Here is a 19,628-nt window from a genome sequence, read left to right on the forward strand (position 1 = left end):
TGGCTGCTCAAATATACAAGTGGTTCAGAAGAAATAGCTTAAGCCAAGCCTAAGAAGACTGGCTGCCAACAATTAATTGTTCATGTAAGGTATTTGCAGTCCTTGTGCAACTCCATGATTCCTCAGTTAAATAAGGATAAACTTAGTCCCAGGGGTCGTTTGTGTGAAATTTTCAAACTCCAAGGTAAGATATAAATTTAATATTTCTCGACACTGGCTTGGAATTTAGTTTATTTCTATTAGGTTCAATAGCTAATTGACTCACTGAATGTTAGAGCTGGCAGGAACCCTAAGGGACATCTAGAGAAACAACATCCTCATTTTAGAGGTGAGAAGTATGAGGCCTAAAAGACGAAATAAATTTCCTTGCATTCCACCAGGAGCTGGTGGCAAAAACCCTCTGGCTTATCTTTTCAGAAAGGCATCATGCTCAGTGTTTAAATAAATAGGAAGGTGAGAAAAACACAGTTCCTCCCAACAAGAACCTTTAGATGTGGAGCTATGGATCTTTCCTTGAACTTCCATTGACATTCAGTTCAAGAGACAGTTGTAGGAGTTGATTGTCCTATACTTCCTCACCTGTGAGCTAGGGGGCTTCACACAGAACTATGACAGTCCCCTTTTCTTAACGTGTAAGCATATTAACAGCAGGGCGCCCAGTCGGCAGGATCTTCAGAGCATGTATATGTGGCAAAGTGCTACATTAGAAAGATGTACAAAATATTTTAGGAGCAGAATAAAGGAAAGAATTATTTCTACACATTTGGGTTCAAGATAGGCTTTCAATTGAAGGTATAATATATGAGTTGCACCTTGAAAAAGAAGTCAGACTTCTGTCTGTGCCAGATTGAGGACTTCCTAGGTAGCTGAAATTTTCAATCTTATAAATTAGATTTCAGAAAAGACAGGTAGAATCATGACCACCCCAAAGATGTTCATATCTTAATCCCCAGAACCTGTGAATGTGTTATGTTACAAGGCAAAAGGGAATTAAGATTGAAGATGGAGTTAAAGTTACTAATCAGCCGACTTTCAGACAGGAAGACCATCCTTGATTATCTTATTACAAGTTGACCCAATGTAATCACAAGTGTCCTTAAGAGTAGAAGAGGGAAGCAGTGGAGTGATGCCATGGGAGAAGGACTCCATCCACTGTTGCTGGCCTTGAAGACGGAGGAAGTGGCCACAAGCTAAGGGAGCAGAAAGCCCCTAAGGGCTGGAAAAGGCAAATAAAAAAATGGATTCTCCCCTAGAGCTTCCAAAAAGGAAGGCAGCTCTTCCAATACCTTAATTTTATCCTATTTGAGACCCATGTGAGACTTCAGACCTACAGAAGTGTAAGATAATTAATTCATGTTATGTTAAGACACTAACTTTGTGATAATTTGTCACAGCACCAACAGAACACTAATACAGGACTATTGTTATTTGTTAACTCTAAAAAATATCACATCCTTGCAACACCTGTTGGGTAGTGTTTACACCTGTGCAGAGAGAATAAGGAGAAAGAAGAAAGGGCACTCTTTTATTTTGAAGTTTTCTCTCTTTTGTCCCAAGCACATTGCCCACTCAAGTTGAAGTTATTTGGGTAAACATAGCGTTTTCCTTCTCTTTGGCACGGAGAAGACCCTGCCAGGTGGGTAGACTAAATAGTGTCTGTGAGTAATTTCCCAGCCACAGGCTTTGCCTCCGCCCAGGCAGCACTGCAAGCTCTCTAGCTCAGAGCCTGAAAGGACCCCAGAGACCAGTTTAGAAATCTACATTCCTTTGCTCCTTCCAGTTCCATGGCATGCACTACTTGGCTGCTTTCTGATTCCCTGCTTTTTCTTGTGGTCTGGGAAATATGTGTTCTCTTCTCACTCCTGTCTGTGTTTCCAGTCATGGCTTCAGCTTAACTTCTGGAGTGGAGTTGATGTAACTTAAATTCCCTCTGAATGGCCAACCTGAGACAAGAGCTCGAGTGCAGGTCGTGTGACCCTGGGGAACAGGTGTGGGGGCCTCGGGGAAAGTGCAATGGGAAAGCAGGAAAGCCAGTGCCAGGGTGTGTTTCAAGCTGATTATCACTGTGGACAACCAAGCCTCAATCCCCCCCCAGGACCCAAGAGACAGAGAGGGAGTTGTCTCTGGGGTTGTGCACTCCCAGTTTTGTGCAGGCTGCCTGGGCTCTGCAGGAGTCCCAGGAGGTGACAGACTGGGAGCTATGCAGCTGGAGCCAGGAGCCACCCATTGCAGATGGCTGTCACAGCGATGGCTGGGGGAAAGAGGAAGGCTGGCCTCTCACCAGGTGTAGGGAGGCAACGAGGTATCTGATACAGGGGACTCTATCTTTATGACTCCTAGTCACTGACCCATAGTGTCACCTCGACCTTCCTTTATCACACTGCTTGACTCTCCCAGATCATGTCCCAGCCCTGTTATCAGTGCCACCATCCATGGCCTCAAGGCTTCCTTAAGGCCTTCCATGAATGTGGCTCTCAACTAGGCTCCACAAAACAAAACAAAACACAGGAGACACTGCTGCTATCCATCAGAAGCAAATGAATTGTCTACTAAAGCAAGTGCATGCTAATTCACAAGAACAGATGCACTTCGCACCCACTTCCTCTAAACCTTGAAAAAGGTAAGTGCACCCAGCCTGCCATTGTGTCTCAATAAGAAAATGCAATGAACAGATAAAGAAAACTCAGCATTGTTTAGTTGTGTACCTTCTGTTTCCGTGGAGTGTTCTTAAAGAGAACTATAGATTTGGTAACTCTTTTGCCACACGAGAGATTATTTAAAAAGCATGATGTTTTTGTTCCAAGCTGGGAGCTCCTTTGGGTCATGTTGAAATGATCAAACAATTAGAATCTGAAAGATCAACTTTATCATTCTTTTTTGCTGAACATTCTTTGTAGCTAACCAAAATATTTAAGGGTGTTAGCAGAGGCTAGAGGCAATGAATTGAGACTTAATGCAAACTTGTGATATAGAATTCTTCAACCGAGTTGTCCCATTTGAGCTGAATTCTGTGACCCTGATTTTGTTTGAAAAAGCCAACTTTGTTCCCGCAGTGTCCCCTTGGAGGGTTTCTCTGCAACTGCTTTGAGCGGAGTCCTCCGGCACTGAAATGGTGGCAGGGCTGCTGGCTCCCCTGGAGCAGGCAGCCTTTGATCTAACAACTCCTGCCAGACCATGGGCAAAGCTGCTATGCTAATTTCCTTCCTCTGAGCATTCTCTGTCCCCAGTGGCAGGCACCATACAATGTTCAGAAGCCTTTTTCTTTAACTGGCACGTGACTCGCAGAAGATTGCTGTTAATTGCATGGTACATATTGATTGCCCTTGCTCCTGGAGTTCATAATTTTGCATATTGCAAGTCAAACGAGGCATATTCTGACTCCTCACAAAGAACCAGCTTCCTTTATGTTTTTCAGTTCATTTTTCTTTCTTCCTTCCTCCTTGTTCTCTCTCTCCCTTTCTTCCTCTTTCTTATCCTCTCTCTTTCTCCCCCTCTTTCTTTCTTATCTCTGTCTCTATTCCTTCTTTCCTTCCTAAACCTCTTCCTTCCTTCCTCTCTTTCTTCTTTCTTCTTTTCTTCCTTTCTTCTATCTCTTTCTCTCATACACACATAAACTCATAATGCTCCCTACTTCTTTCTCATTCACATATGAATAAAAAACTTCCTGGTGATTAAGACAAACTCATTTGAAAAGTAGACATCAGATTCATCTTATATCCTTAAATGTCATTTTAAAAACCCACCAAGCCTTACAATGGATCTTATTTTTAAATTCATGTTTTGAGAGAAGAATGAATTATTATTTATCAATTAATTAGCTGCCTGGTGTGTTCAGGAAAAGTGGTGGAACTTCACTTGTAAATCTATAAAGCAAAAATCCTTGGAGAAGACTCATGTGCTATGTAATTAGGGTTAATTAACACATTTGCTAATTGACTATTATTTAGCACTCCAGCTGCTGAGGAAAAATCCATAGGCCCATTAAATATTAATTAGCAAAGTCTATTGTCTGATCCTGTCAGCTTCTGTACTGAGGAGATTTTACAAGCACAGCTTTGTTAGGCTAGGTACAAAGCAACACATAGTAGTTGGCAATTAAGGAATAAGAAAATGAGAACCTCATAATAAACACATAAGCCCTATATTTCAGTCAAGTACTTTTCCTCATTCAGCTGACTATATTACTCCAAATACCAGAAATAACATATTCATCTCTGTTTGCAGAGCTACCTATATAACCTTGAGGTTTATGTGGCTCCCATTATATCAAATTCTATTTTCTAGGCAGCCTTCAGAAAACTGAAAGAAAGCTCACCTACTAAGAGTAGAAACAAAATGCTGCCCACAGCTTTTTAAAAACAGCTTATTGAGGTATAATTCACATATCATACAAGTTACCCACCTATAGTATACAATCCAATGGCTTTTGGTGTATAGCATTATTAAGTTTTAAAAAACTTTTTAAAAATTCAACTTTAAAATATATTTTTGAAAGGCATTTTATATAACAAAACTGGTCATTTTAATCATTTGTAAGTGTATAATTCAATGGCATTAATTACGTTCATAATATTGTACAACCTCTCCATACCTTTTATTAGATTGGTTTAAGTCTCCTTGTGACTTATGACTAAAGCCACAATCTGGGAACCCATCCGTCTGCCCCTTCCTATTCTAAAAAGCTGTCACTTACTTTCCATGTGACTAAAATGTACCACTGTTCAGGTAGCAGTACTGACCCACATGAAAACTATTCTCTGATTGGAAGCCACTCTCTGCAGCACCTGTCTTATTTTCCCCTTTCTTGGTTAACTGCCTCTAACATTTATAGTTAGCCAAGCAATTGTTCCGAACAAGAACCATGTGCCCATCTTTCCTGCCTCCCAGGTAGGAGTCCCTGGCAATTTCCACTTTGGCCAAATTGCCAGAAGCATCTCCAGGTATCCCAAGACTTCATTTGGTCTGTATCTCTTTTTCTCCCCAATCACAAACAAAGGCCACCTCATCCTTTCCTATAGGAGCCCTCTTTAGATAACAATCAAACAAAGTGATCACAATGAATATAATAATTTAGTTTACTAGCCAATATGGCATCCATTTTACAGTAGTTCTGCACACATTCCCCAGGTAATTATTCCCTGTCCTCCTCCAGCAATCCTGAGAATACCAAAAATAGGGGACAGAAAAGCTGACACTTTCCACAGAATTCTGCTAATAAATTTAATTTGTATTAAAACAAAACAGCTTCTAGCAATATCAATATTGTAGTTACAATGGGAACTTGGAATAATAATAACTAATAATTATTATTAAATTGTGGAAAATTTCTGTCAGATACTAAACTAAGTGTTTCATATTATATCTTACTTTAATCCACAGGAGCTATTGAGGTTATAGAGCTCCAATATAACTCTTAGGAGCTTAATATCACTTGGATCTGCATTTTATTTCTGGTTTATCTATTTAATAGCTATTGTCCTACAAAAGGTTTAGGAAGATATCAGAAAACCATGGGGGGAAGATCCTTTTGTAGTTCATCAGTGTGATGATTGGGTTTTCATGCACCTGTGTGAGATATGACTCCCTCACACCTTGTTACATCAACACATTACCTGTCTGACATGGGAGAAAAAAACATGGGAGAAAAACTACACAAAATTGGTCTGGGCAATAATTTTGGGGGGTTTGACCCCAGAAGTGCAGACAACAAAAGCAAAAAAAAAATAGACAAATGGGATTACACCAAATTAAAAAGCTTTTGCACAGCCAGGAAAACAATTAACAATATGAAGAGACAACCTAGGGATTAGGAGAAAATATTTGCAAGCCATATATTCAATCAGGGGTTAATATCCAAAATATATAAAGAACTCAAACAACTCAATAGCAAGAAAAAAAAATAACCTGATTAAAATATGGGCAAGAGACCTGAATATATATTTCTCCAAAGAAAACAGACAAATGGCAAACAGATGTATGAAAAAATACTTGACATCACTAATCTTAAGTGAAATGCAAATTAAACCCACAATGAGATATCATCTCACACCTGTCAGAAGGACTCTTAACAAAAGGACAAAAGATAACAAGTACTGGTCAGGCTGTGGAGAAAAGGGGACCCTTTACACTGTTGGTGGGAATGTAATTAGCACAGCCATTATGGCTGTTGGGTCCTGATGGAGCAAAGTCTCAGAGTGACCTTCTATGGCAATTAGTGGGGACAAAAGCTCCTTTTTGGACTCATGTTGCCACCTGTACTTACTCCAAAAAGTATATGGAGTGGCATCCTTTGCAAAACACTAAATTCCCCGCAGCCAGGCAGGTGGAACTTGGAAGGTACCTGTACTTAGGCATTTCCATGCATCATACTCACCAGGTAATAAAACCAGAGACTCAGGGTACAATAACACGGATCATGAGAAAACTGCCTGATAGAATCCACATTATCTTTAGTGACTCCACTTAGAATCAACAAGGTGGCTAGAATGTATTCAGCAATGCTCAAATGTGTTTTTTAAAAAAATGTCTTTTAAACTTATTGATGTCTAACTTATTACTGCAAAGGACAATTGTTGCTTTGGGTTTGGTCCAATGCTCAGCATTGTGTGTGAGTTTACATTCCATAACCAAGCTGCTACTTATCATGGCATTTTTTGTTACTTGTAAAGTTTATTGACAAATGTCTTGGTATTATTTCATTTGTTAAGCTTCCTTTTTCCTTTTGAAATCTGAGTATACACAGGGATATAGTTATAGTAAGTTGCAGTAATCTTTTATTCAAATAATCAGATAAATATTTCAAATGATACAGAGTGGTGAAGGAAGCACTTCATTACCTTCAGGCTGAAGATTCTCACTGTGATAAAAGGCACAGAAAAAAAAATTGTGATACGTGCTGCTATTGAAAATCCAACACAACCCAAATGATTGGACAGGTCTACAGCAAAGAGTCGTCCTCGCCCTTATTATAGAAACGGTCATTAATGTTTAATACCTGCTGGAGGAGAAAGTGGTTTTGTGAGCTGTGGGCTGGGAGATTGGTACTGTCTACTTTCCTGATATTTACGAAGCTTCAGGGCTCAAGTGACATTTCCATTCCACTTGCCGCAGTTCTCTCTGCAGCTGATTCCTTAAAGGCAGAGAAACAGGTTGTTTTTCCCATCTGCTCCACACCTCTGATCTCCAGGCTTGGCAAATTAGTTTTCAGACAAATAAAAAATATTTTGATAGTAAATCCTTGTTTATAATATCCCCTTGGGGAGGGAGCAATCAGCCCAAAATATCAGGCAGGCTATTAGTTTAACCACAATTCGAATATTGCAATCTAGTCAAACATGATTTCCTCTCAATTTGTTGCTGAATATTTTCTATTTTTCTGCCTTTTGTTCTTTTCTGCAAAATTCCACTGCCCAAATAATAATAACATGTTGGAGGGGTAATCATCATAAGGTTAACCATAACCACTGGGAAAAGTATGATTTTATTTTTTTTCTCACTTATATAGGAAAATGAGTTTGAATTCATAAACCAATAGCATTATCCTTTGCAGTCGTATAAAAACATGCAGTCTCTGTATATTGCAGTGACTGTATCTTTGTTATGGTTTATAAATACGTACACAAAATTGCACAAATACAACAATCAGACCTCTTCATTTCTAATAACAAGGAACAGATAGTAAATGACTAAAGAGTTATTTAGAACCATCCTAAGCCAACTGAAGTATCAATACATTTTTTTAAAAGAGGGATTATAGTAATGTTGACTTACCCCCAACTATAATTAAACAAACTATTCTCAGAGTACTAGTAGGTCATTTATGTTTTGGAGACCTTTGCTTTCAGAATTCTGGAAAGCAGCTAAAGGAAGCTGAGGATGATACTACTTGCAGAGAGAACCATGAAGGAGACAAATTCAGGCATAAGTGAGCAAAAAAAGAAGGCAGTAAAAGAGGGAAAACATACCAATAAATCAATTGAATCAATAAATGGATTTGCTGAAAAAAGAAAATAGAGTGCCCCCCACTCCACTGCTTCCCCACCCATACTTTTCAAAGTAATACTGGAGGTATGAACTACAGATGCTTAAAAAAAAAAAACCCAGGGACTCCGTGACTAGTGGAGAGCATATTCTGGTGGTGGAGTAGCTGGGAAAGATTGGTAAAGGAAATTTCCTACAAGCCATTGTTGTCAGTGAGGGGAACATGCAGAGATCAGATTGCGTGGGTAGAGTTGAAAATATTGGCCTCTTAGAAAGCTACGGGTCTATAAAAATATATTAATTAAAAATGTTAACTTAATTTACCTTTAGGCAGTTTGTGATTTAAAAGGGATTTTTTAAACCAGATTTTGATTTTGATTTGGACCAAATTTGGATTCTTTAAACCAAAAAACAAAAACAAACAAAATCTTGCCTGTGTTTTAAATTTCCCATTGAGTGCTTGGGGAGAGAATAAATCGTCAAAAACCATTAAAGTAATTACCAAAAAAAGTCTTTGAGAAAACATTGTACAACAACAACAAAGAAGAATTGATATAGGTATTAGACAACAAAAGAGACCTTTTAAAGTGACACAGCAGCAACAGAATGCACATAGAATAAATAGGATGGTATGGAAGGGTAGCAGAATATGCAACCTCAAAATATGCTACTTATTTGGTATAAAGACTATTTTGAGCTGAAGACAATTGAGAAGAAGCAAATACAAGGAAAGCTCTCTGCCCTACCCCTATTTGCCTAAAAGTGGGTCCCTTTCCCTTCTCTACCAGGAAGGACAGAAGTTCGTCCACCAGAGACAACCTCCCACTTGACACCACACTAGAGAGGTCTACACAACATATTTCACTAAGTTTCTCCATATATTTGCCACCCTGGAAGCTCAAAGTCCTCTTCCTTATTTTTGTTTCTTCCCTACAAATTTATCGTTCTTTTGTTAAGATGCTATATAAGTTCAAATTCTCACCTCTTCTTTGAGTTACTCATCACTGATTACTCCTGTGTGTATGTGCTATGCATGCATTAATAAATTTCTGTTTGTTCTTTTCTTGCTAATCTGTCTTTCTCAATGTAATTTACAGGGTCCCGGCCAATGAACCTAGGATGAGTAGGGAAAAAAAAAATTTTTTTTCTCCCTTACATAATAAAAAGGGCATTCATGATGCAGCAATCATGTTGGAAAATGTAGCTGATGGGTAAAGGAATATAAAGGAAGGAATGCTTGTCAGAATCAATTTGGAAGATGAATCCTCAGATTCAAGTAGCGCATTCAAATGGAGGTCAAGATGAGAAGGCCCAGGGCTTTCCAAGGTTTTGGGAAGGCCCTTACTTTCATCATTCTGTTGGAAATCAACCTTTTTGCAGCTCCTACATAGCTCTATGGATATATATGACATGCATCCCTTCTTCCCAAACATTTGCATCACTTGCATTTATTTATAAATTAAAGCCACTTTTCCTGGCTAAATGAGATGGCTAGTGAAGAAAAAATTAGTGACATTAGGTCATTAAAATAACCCAAGTAAGCCCTCTGATTTAGAAACTTGCCAAAATTGAGGATAATTCTTTTAGGGCTTGGCTTTATTTTGTTTCTCTAGAAATAAGCAATAAATATGTATGAAATAACATATGTGAAGATTATTTATCAAAAGCATTTTGTGTCATCATAAAAAATTGAAAATAATGCAACTTTCTATCAATAGAGAGCTGATTAAATAAATTACTGTACACCTCTTCCAGGAAATACTACGCAGATGTAAGAAAGCATGACAATGCTATTGGTGTACTGATAAGGATCTCCAAGATATATCAGCAAATGAAAATAGCAAAATACAGAACAGTCTATAGTGTGCTACATTTTGGGTGAGACAAAAGGAAAACGACAATATATGTGCATTTACTTGGTTGTGCATGATGGAATTCTGAAAGGATACTTATAATTAACTCTATGGTTACCTGCTGGTAACAGAGGAAAACAGGGTCCACGAGGGTAAAGGTGAGAGCAAAACTTTTGACTGCATATCATTTTGCATTATATATTTATCATGCAAAATTATTCCTTATTCAAATATTCTTCAATAAATAAGAGATTAAGATGATATAAAAAATGAAATACACACTTCTATGTACCGAGATTATTCAAAGATACTGTATTTAAAATTGTTGTTGCTGTTTTACTGTTACTTTATTCTTAACTAAGAATATTACTATTTATTTATTGGTTTCAGCCCTCTACTTGTAAGATTTACTGCCTTCAAATGTCCATTCACATTTGAAAGGGTAGACACAGAAAGTTTCGCTCATAAACTGAAGACTGTTTCAAAGAGTGAAAGTGTTCTGGGGGTCGGAGCAAGATGGCGGACGAATAACACCGCCAGACAGAGGGTCTCTACAGAAAAGACCAATTCTAGCAGAAACTAGAGGAAAGAAGCAAGAAGACGAGCATACAGCGGACAAGGGCCAGAAGGAGGGGTACCTGAGACCCCGGGAGACTCCACGGGAGGAGGCTGCGGAGGAGAACTGGAGGCTGAGACCACCAGAGCAGCCCGGAGACCAGCGGCAAGGGTAGGTGGAATTGCTGTTTCCCCTCCCCTGCATTCGGGACTGCTGGCGGGCTCCCCAGTGGGTGGAGAGACCTGCGGACATCAGCCCAGAGACTGCCGCCGCTTGCCAACGGTGAGCCTGTAGCAGACGTGGCACCAGGTTCCCAACTTCCTCCGGGCACCTCCGTGTGCACGGACCCGAGCCGCGCGGCAGGCGCCATATTGCCTCCTCCTCCCCTCCGCCGACCCTACCCGCGGCTGCCCAGAGAGACAATACAGCCACCAGCCGGAGGCACCTCCAGGGAACGGGACCTTCCCGTTTGGGACCCCGCCCGCCCTCCCAGGTGCTGCTGGCACCGTGTTCCCAGGAAAACGGTGCCGACTCAGAGGCTGAGAGACATAGATCCAGCTTGGGCTCCCTGTGGGTGAATTAGGACCGGAAATCCTCTCCCTGGTGGGAATACAGTTTGAACTCTGGGACCCAGAGGTCGGACCTGCAGACCAGATCCCCTGCACCGAGGGCTAGCATTGCCCCGGGCACAGAAGGATTATACACGAACAGCCTACTGAGGGCTGTGTGCCTCCAGGGGCGGATCGGCGTCCTAGAGGGCAACCCTCCTCCCAGGAGGAGGCCGTGCGCCCAACCCAGGTGGCGTTCCTGTGCAGGGAACCTCCCCGCCGGCACCACAGTCCGGGGAGGCCTGGTGGCTTGTGGTCTGGCCTGCTGGCAGAGGCCCAGGAGTAGCTGCAGAGTTGGGGAGGGTGGAAAGAAGCGAGGCCTGCTGCAGACTGCGGGTCTCAGACAGCCCCACCCCCACCTCCAGACTTTCTGGCTGAGCGGGACCATTCCAGCCCTGCCCTGACAGCTTTCCCTGTAAGCTGAGAACAGAACTTTGACCCCTGCTAACGGCCTGAGGGCAGGCTTACCCAACCCAGCTCCGCCCAGAACAAGAGCTGATAACAGGACTCAAAATCAACACCATAGCCTGTTCCTCCAAGCAAACGCCACCTACTGACAGGGGCGGCATCTTGCACAGCCTTTCCACGGCATCCACTGACTCAATATACAGGGAGTGGTCCAATTTCACCCACAGGCACCACCTAATGCCTCAGAAACTAAACAAGGTGTGTGAATACCCAAACAATAACCTAAGGAAAGAAACAACAACTGATCGACATGGGAAGAAGTCAGCGAAAGAACTCAGGAAATATGAAGAACCAAACGGAAAACACACCCCCAAGGAGGAGCACCAGCCCCCTAGAAACGGACACCGACCAAAATCAGGCAACCAATATGACAGAAAAGGAATTTCGTATGTGGATCATAAGAACACTCACCCAGCTGCAACAACAACTCAATAACCAACACCAAGAAAACACAAAAAACCTCCAAGAAATGGAACAAAGGTTCAACAAAGAGATTGACACAGTGAAGAAAACTTTAACCGAAGTCCTGGAGATGAAGAATCAACTCAGAGAACTACAAAATACTGTGGAAAGTCTCAAGAACAGGGTAGATCAAGCAGAAGAAAGAATCTCAGAGCTTGAAGATAACACCTTCCAATTAAATAAATCAGTCACAGAAATACAGCAGAGAAACAAGAGAAAAGACCAAAGCCTACAAGAGCTGTGGGATTATGTGAAAAAACCTAACGTGAGGGTCATAGGTTTAGCCAAAGGGGAGGAAGACAACACTCAAGGGCTGGACAAGCTTTTTGAAGATATAATAGAGGAAAATTTCCCAGGCCTTGCTCAAAATCTCGATATACAAGTTCAAGAAGCCCAGAGGACCCCTGGGAGATTCAATGCAAACAGGAAGACGTCACGTCATGCAGTCATCAGACTGACCAAAGTATCAACTAAAGAGGCCCTTCTAAGAGCTGTAAGACAAAAGAAGCAAGTGACATACAAGGGAAAGCCAATTCGAATAACATCAGACTTCTCTAATGAGACTTTACAAGCAAGGAGAGACTGGGGCCCCATTCTCACTCTTTTGAAACAAAACAATGCCCAGCCTAGAATATTATTCCCTGCAAAACTAAGCTTCATATATGAAGGAGAAATAAAAACATTCTCAGACAAGCAAAGGCTCAGAGAATTCACCAAGACAAGACCAGCCCTACAAGAAGTACTTAAAACAGCGTTACCCACGGAACATCATAATAATAATCCACGGATATAAAAACAACCAAAACCCAAAGATATTAAAGGCCAGATATTACAATGGCTCAAGACAGAAATCATAGCAACAACATCCAACCCAACAGAATGATCAGTAATCTACCTTACCTATCAGTTCTCTCAATAAATGTGAATGGCTTAAACTCTCCACTCAAGAGACATAGGCTGGCTGAATGGATAAGAAAATACAGGCCAAGTATATACTGTCTTCAGGAAACACATTTAACCTGCAAGGATGCACATAGACTAAAAATAAAAGGGTGGAGATCAATATTCCAAGCAAATAGAAACCAAAAGAAGGCTGGTGTGGCAGTTCTAATTTCAGACGATTTAGTTTTTAAACCAACAAAAGTAGTAAAAGACAAAGAGGGTCAGTATATAATGGTGAAGGGCACAGTCCAACAAGAGGAGATAACAATTTTAAATATATATGCACCCAACTTAGGTGCACCCAGATTCATAAAGCAAACCTTACTGGAGCTAAGCAAATGGATTAATAGCAACTCCATAATCGCCGGAGATTTCAACACCCCACTGACGGCACGAGACAGATCCTCCAAACAGAAAATTAATAAAGAAATAATGGACTTAAACAAAACTCTAGAACAATTGGGTCTGACAGACATCTACAGAACATTCTACCCAAAATCCACTGAATATACGTTCTTCTCATCAGCTCACAGGACATTCTCTAAGATTGACCATATCCTAGGACACAAAGAAAATCTCAAGAAATTTAAAAAAATAGAAATCATACCATGTACTTTCTCAGATCACAGTGGAATAAAACTAGAAATCAACCCTAACAGAAACTCACATTTCTACACAAAAACGTGGAAATTAAACAACCTCCTACTAAATGATTACTTCGTAAATGAAGAAATCAAGACGGAAATAAAAAACTTCTATGAAGAAAACGACAATGGAGAGACAAATTATCAACTCCTCTGGGACACAGCTAAAGCAGTTCTGAGAGGAAAGTTTATCTCCATAAATGCCTATAACCAAAAGGCAAGAAGATCACAAATAGACAATCTAATGAAACGACTCAAAGAGCTGGAAAAAGAAGAACAGACCAACCCCAAACCCAGCAGAAGAAGTGAAATCAACAAGATCAAATCAGAACTAAACGAAATTGAAAACAAGAAAGCTATTCAGGAGATTAATAAAACAAAAAGTTGGTTCTTTGAAAAAATAAACAAAATTGACACGCCATTGGCTAAGCTAACGAAAAGCAGAAAAGAGAAATCTCTAATAAGCTCCATCAGGAATGAAAAAGGAGATATCACAACTGATCCCAAAGAGATACAAGATACAATTTATGAATACTACAAAAATCTTTATGCACACAAACTGGAAAATGTGGAGGAAATGGACAAATTTCTAGAAACACACAGCCTCCCTAGGCTCAACCAGGAAGAAATAGATTCCCTGAACAGACCAATCTCAACAGCTGAAATAGAAACAGCAATTAAAAATCTCCCTAAAAAGAAAAGTCCCGGTCCAGATGGCTTCACACCTGAATTTTACCATACTTACAAAGAAGAACTAGTACCTATCTTGCAGAAACTATTCCACAACATCGAGAAGAACGGAAACCTCCCCGACACCTTTTATGAAGCGAATATTACTCTGATACCAAAACCAGGAAAGGATGCAACAAAAAAAGAAAACTACAGACCAATATCCCTAATGAATATAGATGCAAAAATTTTCAACAAAATCTTAGCTAACCGAATCCAGACACTTATCAAAAAAATAATCCACCACGACCAAGTGGGCTTCATCCCAGGGATGCAGGGATGGTTCAACATACGTAAATCTATAAATGCAATTCACCACATAAACAGAAGCAAAAACAAAGACCACATGATTCTTTCAATAGATGCAGAAAAAGCTTTTGACAAAATTCAACACCCTTTCATGATACGAACACTTAAGAAAATAGGCATAGAAGGGACATACCTAAAAATGATACAAGCCATATATGACAGACCCGTAGCCAACATCATACTGAATGGGGAAAGACTGAAATCATTCCCACTTAGAACTGGAACCAGACAAGGCTGCCCACTATCTCCACTTCTATTCAACATAGTGCTGGAAGTCTTGGCTACAGCAATCAGACAGGAAAATGGAATCAAAGGTATCCAAATAGGGGCAGAAGAGATCAAACTTTCACTGTTTGCTGATGATATGATATTGTATCTAGAAAACCCCAAGGATTCAACCAAGAAACTCCTGGAACTGATCAATGAATTTAGTAAAGTCTCAGGATACAAAATTAATACACAGAAATCAGAGGCATTCATATACGCCAACAACAATCTAATTGAGAACCAAATCAAAGACTCAATTCCCTTCACAATAGCAACAAAGAAATTAAAGTACCTAGGAATATATTTAACCAAAGAGGTAAAAGACCTCTACAGGGAGAACTATGAAACACTGAGGAAGGAAATAGCAGAGGATGTAAACAGATGGAAATCCATACCATGCTCGTGGATCGGCAGACTCAATATCGTCAAAATGTCTATACTACCCAAACTGATCTACAGATTCAATGCAATACCTATTAAAATCCCATCAGCATTCTTCACAGATATAGAAAAAATAATTTTACGCTTCGTATGGAACCAAAGAAGACCCCGAATATCAAGAGCAATTCTAGGCAACAAAAACAAAATGGGAGGCATTAATATGCCAGATATTAAACTATACTACAAAGCTGTAGTAATTAAAACAATATGGTATTGGCACAAAAACAGGAATATTGACCAGTGGAACAGATGTGAGAATCCTGATATAAAACCATCCTCATATAGCCGTCTCATCTTTGACAAAGCAGACAAAAACATACGCTGGGGAAAAGAATCCCTCTTCAATAAATGGTGCTGGGAAAACTGGATAGCCACCTGTAGAAGGCTAAAACAGGACCCACACCTTTCACCTCTCACAAAAACCAACTCACGCTGGATAACAGACTTAAACCTAAGATATGAAACTATTAGAACTCTAGAGGAAAAAGTTGGAAACACTCTCCTAGACATCGGCCTGGGCAAAGAGTTTATGAAGAAGTCCCCAAAGGCAATCACAGCAGCAACAAAAATAAATAAATGGGACATGATCAAACTACAAAGCTTCTGCACAGCCAAAGAAATAGTCATGAAAGTAAACAGACAACCTACAGAATGGGAGAAAATTTTTGCATCCTATGCATCCGATAAGGGACTGATAACTAGAATATACTTAGAACTCACGAAAATCAGGAAGAAAAAATCAAATAACCCCATTAAAAAGTGGGCAAAGGACTTGAACAGAAATTTTTCTAAAGAAGACAGAAGAATGGCCAACAAACATATGAAGAAATGCTCAACATCTCTAATCATCAGGGAAATGCAAATCAAAACCACAATGAGATATCACTTAACCCCAGTGAGAATGGCCTTTATCAAAAAATCTCCAAACAATAAATGCTGGCGTGGTTGCGGAGAGAGAGGAACACTCCTACACTGCTGGTGGGACTGCAAACTAGTTCAACCTCTGTGGAAAGCAATATGGAGATACCTTAAAGCGATACAAGTGAATCTACCATTTGATCCAGCAATCCCATTGCTGGGCATCTACCCAAATGATCCAGTGACACTCTACAAAAAAGACACCTGCACTCGAATGTTTATAGCAGCACAATTCATAATTGCAAGGCTGTGGAAACAGCCCAAGTGCCCATCAATCAAAGAATGGATTAATAAAATGTGGTATATGTACACCATGGAGTACTATTCAGCTCTAAGAAACAATGGTGATATAGCACACCTTATATTTTCCTGGTTAGAGCTGGAACCCATACTACTAAGTGAAGTATCCCAAGAATGGAAAAACAAGCACCAGATATATTCTCCAGCAAACTGGTATTAACTGAGTAGCACCTAAGTGGACACATAGGTGCTACAGTAATAGGGTATTGGGCAGGTGGGAGGGGGGAGGGGGGCGGGTATATACATACATAGTGGGTGAGATGTGCACCATCTGGGGGATGGTCATGATGGAGACTCAGACTTTTGGGGGGAGGGGGGAAATGGGCATTTATTGAAACCTTAAAATCTGTACCCCCATAATATGCCAAAATAAAAAAAAATAATTAAAAAAAAAAAAAAAAAAAAAAGAGTGAAAGTGTTCTGACCTTAATAACTATCTCTCCTACAACCAAAAAATTATCCATGGTGAAGCCCAATTTTAACTCCATTCAGTCATTTCAGAGGGTTCAACAGGAGAGTCCACTCTGCCCTTGAGTAGCAGCATAGAGCACACGTGACTCGCTCTTCCAAGGGAAACACTCAAAAAAATGTTGCAAGTGTTACCTGTTCCATTTGTTGTAAAACATGACATTTACTGTTTAATGTAAAGGGGTGCATATACTTATTTTGACTTATTTTTGATAGTTTTCTTAATTTCAGTTTTTCTCTAACAGAGAAAACAAACCCAGGGATGAGTCAGTTAGTATAGTTATGGTAGCATTTTAGATACTTTGTGAAATTTGGTCAAGAGTCTTTCCAAATATCACCCCATGACCCTTCTCCCAACACTTCTCCTTACAGATCTTTGTTCATACATCTTTAAATAGGCATTAAATTCTGGAAAAATGTAAGGTCTTCACTCATCCTTAAAGAAATAATTTGAGTCTTATTACTAGCAGAGTGATTTTACATAGTTCTTATTTGGCATCCACCTAATTTTATGATAAATTTGTCTATTGAGTGGCTTCCTTCCTTTGTCAATATTGATCTAGCCATAAACTTTCAGGACCTTATGATTTAAATTGCTTGGGCTGGTTTCCAGGCTATTTCACATGTATGTTGTGTGAAAATGAAGTGGAACTTATGGCATGCTATGTAAGGCAATTAGTTTTGCTTTGGTTGCAAGTAACAGAAAATTTAGCTAAATTGGCATAAGTAATAAAGCAAATATACTGATTCACTTTTAAAATATCAGCTGTAGCGATGACTGTAGCCATGAACCAACAGTTTGTACCCTCATCAGAGTTCCATCTGTCTTTGCCTATGATTTTTCTGATTCTGCTTTGTTCTTCCCTCAGCTTTGTCATTGGCTGACTTCATGCAGCAGAAATGGCTACAGCAATTCCGAGCATCACGTCCACACCTTACCATGTAGGCTATGGCATGCTGCAGAAAAACAACTCCCACATCTAAATGACTTATAGCAATTAAAAAATCATTTTCAGTTTACTGTCCGTGTCCACTGTAGTCATCGGTGGCTCTGTTTCACAGTGTCTTTGTGTCTCAAGTCCCAGGCTGATGAAGCAGCTCCTGTCTGTCATTGCCAGTGTTCTGGCTGACCAGGGAAAAAAGAACATGGCTGAAACACATGATGGTTGTTAAGGCTCCCTTTAGACATGGCACAAGTCCCTTCCTTGTGCATGTCATTGGCCACAGACAAGTCTGAAGTCAATTGGACCTTGGAAATATAACCCTACACTATTCGAATGAGTAGAAAGCATCTTCGTCCTAGCATTTCAAAGCAAGTCTTAGTATTTATAATGATGACACTAGCTAAGTTTCCGTGCTTGTTCTATTAATCACTGTGGCCAAAGGAACAAAAAGCTCTGATTTACTTAGCCTGAGTCACATGACCAACCTTTGCTACTGGGCTTATATTTAGCTTCCAGTTCCCACAAGGATCACCCAAAGAAAACTGGAGGTCTTTGGGGAAAGATAGGAAAAAAAGGTTGCTGAGAATAAAACCAAGCATCCAGTATAATATAGATTATATTTAACAGTATTTACAGAAGAATTCTTGATAGACAAATTAATGATTGTTAAAAATGTAAACAAAGGAGATGTATATCATGACATCTCTCTAAATTTGAAGGTGTTAAACAACTGCAGTGGTCAAGCATGCTTTCTTTTAACAACAAAACCAAAAAATTAAATACTACAAATGGTGTTTCAGTTGCTCCTTCCTAACCTAAAAAATGTAAGTATTTTGCTGTTGATAATGACATTTCATCAAAGAGAAGATATAAAACTCACATCCTCCTGTGAGGATTGGGGACCTGAGATTGGGGACTGAGATTGGGGACTAGTGAGTGGAAGAAGTGAGAAACTTCTTTATCATTGATAACACTTATGAAAACATGGAAATATATAAACTGCAAACCCTTTTGTTAACACATTCTCATATATCTCTCACTAAGTAACTTCCCCTAGAGAAGGTCATATGTCAATTATATTATGTACATGATTTGGTCTTAAGAGAAGCCTACTCATCTGCAATTAATATTTTATAGATACTGCTTAAAGATTGTTAAATAAAGTGCAGAAACTTAAGGCTTCAGAATGATTTGTCAGTTAATTATACATGGATATTTAACTTCACCAAGGAGTCAGGCTAATGTGCTTTTATCTTAATTGCTATTTTAAAATTGGCCCATAGTGTAAGTGTGTGTGTGTGTCTGTGTGTGTGTGTCTGTGTATGAATAAATGGTTCTTGTATTCTTTTTGTGGCAGATACAGCAATGCAGCCCCCTGACATTGGTCTAAGTCAAGGTACGAATAGGTGGCAAAATCCAGGGAAAAATCATAATTAAATATTAATTTACTCTATGATCTGCAATCCTGATTGTATGAAACTTTGTCTACCCATCCCCCACCTAGCTGAATATTCCCAAAGAAAAGTCCTATTTAAGAGTAGGTATGCTAGATTAAAATGTGAATATCAAAGCAAATGAATTTCAATGTCAGTTATATAATAAGGGCCGTGGCACCTTGAGAGCTCCTCTTCCCACATGAACACAAAGCAGAGAAATCAGCAGCTTTGGTAGCTGTGGCAACCACACCGCCAAGCCCATAGAGCAAATGTTCCCTGTGCAGGTTTTGTGCCCCTCTGGCG

At 39.7% G+C, this 19,628-nt stretch overlaps 1 non-coding gene and 1 pseudogene across 1 annotated transcript; both read left to right on the plus strand.

Annotated features, from left to right (window-relative positions):
* LOC105879584 (52 kDa repressor of the inhibitor of the protein kinase-like) overlaps positions 1-19,628 on the plus strand; it is a 73,816-nt pseudogene that overhangs the window by 8,551 nt on the left and 45,637 nt on the right.
* Positions 5,522-5,622, plus strand: LOC142872464 (small nucleolar RNA U13). The gene has a single exon (XR_012920721.1). It is a non-coding gene; the product is annotated as a small nucleolar RNA U13 (small nucleolar RNA).

The sequence above is a fragment of the Microcebus murinus genome, chromosome 8 (assembly GCF_040939455.1).
Source record: "Microcebus murinus isolate Inina chromosome 8, M.murinus_Inina_mat1.0, whole genome shotgun sequence".
NCBI lineage: Eukaryota > Metazoa > Chordata > Mammalia > Primates > Cheirogaleidae > Microcebus > Microcebus murinus.